Source organism: Cottoperca gobio, unplaced genomic scaffold, assembly GCF_900634415.1.
Source record: "Cottoperca gobio unplaced genomic scaffold, fCotGob3.1 fCotGob3_156arrow_ctg1, whole genome shotgun sequence".
Classification (NCBI taxonomy): Eukaryota; Metazoa; Chordata; class Actinopteri; order Perciformes; family Bovichtidae; genus Cottoperca; species Cottoperca gobio.
The window spans coordinates 4,415-12,500 of NW_021166813.1; positions in this window are offsets into that span (position 1 = coordinate 4,415).

The window sequence follows — 8,086 nt, forward strand, 5'->3', positions numbered from 1 at the left end:
CCACTCCCCTCCGGACATTTCCCCAGACCCTGACCACTCCGGTGACCGCACCTGCCACTATCCCTCCACTTTTTACTCCTCACAATTCACAGGCACATTAAGCACGGGCACTCTTACCTCCCCCACTTCTCCTCTTTTCCCTCCTTCTCCCCCACCTCCCTCACTCAACTCCATCAAGTCGCCGGGTGGCACCCGGCGCAGGTTGGTGGTGGCCCGGATCCACACACCCCCTAACACTGTTTTTCTTTCTCCCCCCCTCTGCTGTTCCTCTGCAGGTAGTGCTGGTTCCTGTTTGGGCTCTGCTGGTTGGCATACTCCGTCGGACTGCACATCAATCAACCACAGGAGGGTATATGATGACATGGATCCAGAAGGTCAAACAGCCTATACTGCAAACCACACTGAATCCTCCTGTGACCAGTCCGGCGGGGCCGTGCTGCTTGGCGGGCCTTCTCTGGGGACCAGTACACCTGCAGTCCTGGACTCCAGCTTCCCCAGGACCCCCTACCCACGCACCCCTCTCCTTCTCCCTCCCTCTCCCCTTCCTCCCCCTCCTTCCCTCCCTAACCATCCTTTTTTTCAGCCATCACCGACTCCCTCCCTTCCAGCCCCCTTCACACCCACCTGTCACATCATCAGGCCCCACCGGAGAGTGCAGGACTGGCTCATCAAAGCCGCCAAGCCAGTCCTGATACTGGGAGATTCCAACATCTCCAGAATCCCTCCCCATAACAACCCCCTCATCCAGCTGGACGGCTACCCAGGGGCTAAAGTATATCATCTGCTTGAATTAATAAAGAAATGCAAGCCTAATTTGACTGTCAAGATTGTTGTTTTCTCCATCGGGATCAACAATCGGGATCAGGACCCCAAGCAGACGACTACAAAACAAATCAAGTCACTTTTCAGACATGCTGCCATCGCCTTTCCCCATGCCTCCACACACTTCCCTCTGCTCAACTTTTCACCGCACCTCACCCAAACACAACAGCTAAATCTTACAGTCATAAACAACACATTGAAAAAAACCCACAACATTCTACCATTAATTCCAGCAGACACATTTTTTACTGATACTGACAACATCACTTGGACCACAAACACAGCTAAACTCATTTTTGAATCTTGGTGCACACATCTCCAATTGTAGACTCTAAATGCTAACACATAGTACATAACTTAAGTACTCTGCTTGGTGCCCATGATCCCCCCCTGGTAAGTATTCACCTTACATTCTCATACATTTGCAACACCCATCCACAGATCTGTTGGCCAGTGCAAACAAAACACATCCCCGTATCCCTTAAACCACAACCCTACCCCAAACCTAACCCCCTAACCCTAACCCCTAACCCCTAACCCTAACCCTAACCCCTAACCCTAACCCTAACCCCCAGCTATCTCCAACCATACCCATAACTCCTCGGGCTTACACAAGCAAATTAACGAATACCAAGGGACTTCGGAGTGTGGAGGTTCAGGTCCATGCCCCATCTTTGCCCAACCGGACTAATGCATATACATCACCACCTTCATCAAGTCACAAGAACGTTTTGTCGAACATCTCTGTGACAACTAATGATGTTATTTCCTCCCTCCATTTCTCTCCTATAGGTGGTGCTGGTGCCCGGATGGGCCCTGTTGGTCGGCAGATCCCGAGGGATTACTTACAACAGGGAGGGCCAGTGATGAAAGGGCCTTTGAAGGTTAAACCTACCATAAAAAGAACCCATTCTGAACCCTCCACTGAAACATCCTTTGGGATCGTGTCGTCCGGACGGTCTTCTCCGGTTGCCAGCCCGCCTATGGACCTGAGCCAAAGCCCTCCGGGTCCCTCGTCTCCCCCACCTTCACCTCCATCTCCCCCACCACAACTCATCTCTTCTTTGCCGGTAATGTATCGCCCCACGTACCACATTGCAAGACCCCAAAGAAAACTCCAGGACTGGTCCTTTAAGGGACGTAAACCAGTCCTGGTGTTAGGCGACTCCAACATCAACCGAATACCGGCTCATACTAATTCACAAATACAACTGGACAGCTACCCCGGTGCCACTGCATACCATTTCCTACAGCTTTGCGAAAAAGCTCACCCAAATCCATTCACCAAAATAGTCATCTTTTCCGTAGGCATCAATAATAAAGATCAGGATGCTAAATTTACCTCCACCAAACAATTAAAAGCACTTTTCAAACAGGCCCAAACCACCTTTCCCAATGCAGCAATCAAATTTCCCATCATGAACTTCTCCCCTCGACTCACCGACAAGCAAAAGTACAATCTCAAATTCATCAATAACACAATGGCAACACATTTTGACTTTCTCACAGAAATCCCACACGATATGTTTACCACAACACCGGACAACATTCACTGGACACCACACACGGCCAAATTAATCTTTGAAAACTGGTGCAATCAACTAAATTTACAATAATCAATAAACCCAATCCGGTAATCAACACAATAAATCCAATTTCACGGACCCCAATACCAACCTTAACACTTCTAATATTCTTAATTTGTCCAAATTATTCACCCCTTCCACTTCACAGCAGCAACTTTTGGAGAGGGGGTTAACATTTGTTCCACGCCCCGTAAAACATGACTGGGAGGAACTTCAAAGGGACCTTCACAAATACCATAGACGACTTAAACTCATCGACTATTTTCATTTCAAACCACAATTCAACTCAAAACCATTCACACACCCCTCCAATTGGGAGCCCCCGCTGTCCCAATTGGACATCAGAACCCAACGCCTTATTAAAACAGATAGACAGGCCCTGCGCACATATCGGCCTCCGGCAGATGTCTCTGATAATCTGCCGGAGACCGAACGCAGGGCCTTAAAACAACTTATCAATAACCCAAATATTATAATCAAGCCAGCCGATAAAGGCTCCAAAATTGTAATCATGGACCGCCAACAGTATCTTTTAGAAGCCAATAGACAATTAGGAAACACTCAACATTATAAACCAATACAACAGAGCCTACAACCACAAACACAGATACAACTCAGAACAATAATCCAATCCCTTTATCAAAACAAATTTCTTAATGCCAAGCAAAAAAACTACCTCTTCGGTCCAGATCATCCACGTCCCCGCTACTTTTATCTGCTCCCAAAAATACACAAGGAATCAATAACCTGGACTATTCCCTTTGAAGTTCCTCCCGGTAGACCAATTGTCTCAGATTGTAACAGTACATCCTACAATATATCACAATACATCGACCACTACTTGGGCCCCCTCTCCACCAAACACCCCAGTCACATCAAGGATACATACCATTTCCTTGATCTCATCAGACCCATGACTGTCCCCATTCATTCCCTTCTTTTCACCATTGACATAAACAGCCTTTATACAAACATAAACACAGTTCTGGGCCTTAAAACAGTATCATCCATTTTTAATCAGTACCCAGATAAACATAGACCGGATTCAGAATTACTCCAACTCCTTAGTATCTGTTTAAATAATAATGACTTTCTTTTCAATAACAATCATTTCCTCCAGGTCAGCGGGACAGCCATGGGTCAGAGATATGCACCATCCTACGCCAATATCTACATGAGCGAGTGGGAGCGAGAAGCACTGGCGAAGTGTCCACACAAACCCTCTGTCTACCTTAGATATCTGGATGATATCTTCGGTATATGGCCTCATGATGCCGCACTTTTTTCAGAATTCATCAACATTCTCAATAACCACCATCCATCCATAACAGTTACATATATATTAAATGCACAACAGGTTAATTTTTTGGACACTACAGTTTTCTTTCAACAATCAAACAATACACAGAATAGACTACTCACTAAGGTTTACTTTAAGGACACAGATACACATGCACTTTTACACAAGGCCAGCTATCATCCAAAACACACATTTAAAGGTATTATTAAATCACAAATTATTAGATTCTATCGCATTTCATCTAAATTAACAGATTTCCATACATCCACACAAATCCTTTTCCGTAGCCTCACAACCAGAGGTTACGGAAAAAGATTCCTTAGAACAATAAAAACCACCACTTTGTCATCTCTCGCTCCTGCTCGCTCTTGTCTTCCAGATACCCAGTTGTCATCTCCAGTTTCTGGCATGACGTGGCCTCCACCTCCTACTTCCTCAAAATCCCTGTCTTCCCCTTCCCCCCACTCCCCCTACCCGAACCAGGGTCTGTATCCTAATCCTAACCCCCCACCCATCACGCCTAATCCTAATTCTTACCCCTACCCAGGAGTTGGAGGCCATCCCAATCGGCGGACCATCAACCCATCTACACTACTACAACCTCATTCCACCCCCATGGATCCCCAGCAGATTATTCCATTTGTTTCTACTTTTTCCCACAGAATAACCGGACTTCACCATACCATCAAACAAAACTTCCTACAGGTACAACAACACCCAGCTTTCAAAAATCACAAAATCATTTCAGCATTCAGGAAAAACAATAGTCTACACAACACATTAATACATTCTCAATTCACCAGTTTTAAAGTTCCACCCCACATACACCATAGTCAGTATTATACAAACAGGAAATTCATACATAACCATCATAGTTCAGCATCTTTCCCCTCCCTTGGTACTTTTTCCCTCAGTCATAGCAACATCATATACATCATTACATGCACTACCTGCAATAAACATTACATTGGTGAAACCAAACATCGCTTGCTCATCCGTTTAAAACAGCATCTATACTGCATTGGGAAAGGTGTACTTTCCACTCCCCTAATAACACATTTCCAACAGCACCCCCCCAGCAGCCTTATTATATCTGGTCTTGAGTCCAATGACCGTTGGACCACGGGGCAAAGGAAGAGAGCGGAGAAGGTATGGATCGAGAGACTTGGCACCACTGTACCAAGGGGGCTGAATGATACGTAAAAAATATACAATTAATATAACCTCCCCTGAGACGGCCTCCACATTTTTTAATCTTTATTTTATATAATTTTTTTTATGTCATGTTTTTTTTAAATATATATATATATGTGCATGCCATAGCATATTTATTTATTATTAATTGTATTTAATGTTTATTTATTAGCACTTAATAATCTTGATTTTTATGGACCAACATTTACTATTTAATTTCTTGTTATTTCAAATTTGCATGATTTTAGCATGTTTTTATTAGCACTTATTTTATTAGCACTTATTTTATATTACCTTTTACCGTGTTTATTCTGCATTTTATTCCCTGTCTTTTTATTATTAAATCTTTATGCTGGTCTAATAAATCTCAATTGATTACATTATTTATTCTCTTGTTTGCTTATATTTTCAATTATTTTGTTATGGTATTGTATTTATTAATTTGCATGTTCATTTTGCATGTTTATTCAATTGGCGTGTTTTGTGGCCTTCTTTGCCTTGGCCAGGCTTTTTTTCTTTTTTTCCTGTTTTTTTTTCCCCCCTTTTTTATCCTTTTTTCTTTTTTAGTTGGCCTTGGCCGGGTTTCGTACCCGGGTCTCTCAGTGGGGGGGGCAGCCCCCTTGCCAGTTTGCCATGTACAATTTTATATGTGGTCCTTTTGCTTCTCTGTCTCTCTTCTCTCTCCCTGGTCCTCGGTCAGTATTTTGGGGTTGGCATGCCCCGGGCTCGTACCCTGAGCCCCCGAGGGAAAGAGCTCGTCCGTTCCTCTTCACCACAGCACCTTTGGTAATCAGACACAACACACAGAGCATACATTCATCAAACACCCATCCACAGATCAGTAGGCCAGCGCATCTAAATCATAAACATGAACCACAAACCCAAACCATAACCCAAACCTAACCCTAACCCTAACCCAACCCTAACCCCCTAACCCCCTAACCCTAAACCCTAACCCTAACCCTACCTAACCCTAACCCCTAACCCTAACCCTAACCCTAACCCTCACTGCACCTCCCACCACCCGCACCCCCGTCCCACCCCCCCTCACTACTAGCCATAGACACACCCCCCTTCCTCCTATCACGGAGGAAGAGTTCCCTCACCTTCCCAAAGCACAGTCCCCGACCAGACTTTCCCTTTTCCAAGGTCCACGAAACGCACCCCCTACCTGCACACCGACCATTCCTATCCCTTCCCCAACCCCTGACCCTGACCCCAACCTTACCCCTGACCTTCACCACTGCCCCTCTCCTGACCCCAACCACCACTCCCCTCCTGACATTTCCCCAGACCCTGACCACTCCGGTGACCGCACCTGCCACTATCCCTCCACTTTTTACTCCTCACAATTCACGGGCACATTGAGCACGAGCAGTCTTACCTCCCCCACTTCTCCTCTTTTCCCTTCTCCTACCCCCCCACCTCCCTCACTCAACTCAGTCAAGTCGCCGGGTGGCACCCGGCGCAGGTTGGTGGTGGCCCGTGTCCACACACCCCCTAACGTTTTTTTTTCTTTCTCCCCCCCTCTGCTTCTCCTCTGCAGGTAGTGCTGGTTCCTGTTTGGGCTCTGCTGGTCGGCATACTCCGTCGGACGGCACACCAAACAACCACAGGAGGGTATATGATGATGTGGATCCGGAAGGTCAAACAGCCAACACCATAAACCACACTGAACCCTCCTGTGACCAGTCCGGCGGGGCTGTGCTGCTTGGCGGGCCCTCTCTGGGGACCAGTACACCTGCAGTCCTGGACTTCAGCTTCCCCAGGACCCCCTACCCACGCACCCCTCCCCTTCTCCCTCCCTCTCCCCTTCTCCTTCCTTCTCCCCTTCCTCCCCCTTCTTCCCTCCCTAACCATCCTTTTTTTCAGCCATCACCCACTCCCTCCCTTCCATCCCCCTTCACGCCCACCTGCCACGTCGTCAGACCTCACCGGAGAGTACAGGACTGGCTCATCAAAGCCGCCAAGCCAGTCCTGATACTGGGGGATTCCAACATCTCCAGAATCCCTCCCCATAACAACCCCCTTATCCAGCTGGACGGCTACCCAGGGGCTAAAGTGTATCATCTGCTTGAGTTAATAAAGAAATGCAAGCCTAATTTGACTGTCAAGATTGTTGTTTTCTCCATCGGGATCAACAATCGGGATCAGGACCCCAGGCAGACGACTACAAAACAACTCAAGTCACTCTTCAGACATGCTGCCATTGCCTTTCCCCATGCCTCCACACACTTCCCTCTGCTCAACTTTTCACCGCACCTCACCCAAACACAACAGTTAAATCTTACAGTCATAAACAACACATTGAAAAAAGCCCACAACATTCTACCACTAATTCCAGCAGACACATTTTTCACTGATACTGACAACACCACTTGGACCTCAAACACTGCCAAACTCATTTTTGAATCTTGGTGCACACATCTCCAATTGTAGACTCTAAATACTAACACATAACACATATCTTAAGTACTCTGCCTGGTGCCCATGATCCCCCCCTGGTAAGTATTCACCTTACACTCTCATACATTCGCAACACCCATCCACAGATCGGTAGGCCAGTGCAAAAAAATCACAACCCTGAACCCTTAACACTAACCCTTACCCAAAACCTAACCCTAACCCTAACCCCCTAACCCTAACCCTAACCCCTAACCCTAACCCTAACCCTTTTTTGTTTCAATGGTACTTAAAGATGCGCACTATTTTTGTGAATTAAAGCAGATATCAAGCACCGGAATGCTATCAGGCGTTTAGCATTTATGAGCTAAAGTGTACGACATAAATCGTAATGTGGCAAAAACATATGAAGTGTTAGACAGAGCAATCAAATCAAATCAAATGTATTTATATAGCCCAATATCACAAATGAAACATTTTCTCAGTGTGCTTTACAGACTGTACAGCATTGCTGTGTGTGTGTATGTGTGTGTGTGTGAGTGTGTGTGAGTGTGTGTGTGTGAGTGTGTGTGTGTGAGTGTGTGTGTGTGTGTGTGTGTGTGTCGGTGTGTGTGTGTGTGTGTGTGTTTGATTGTGTTGAATTAAAAACCCCAAAATCCACAACTACTGGTTGAATAATACAAATATGAACACAACACATGTGAAATACTCTGGTTTAGTCACATCTGTTTTATTGTACCACCTGCTGGTCAGAGCCCTGCACAACACATTACAGATGATC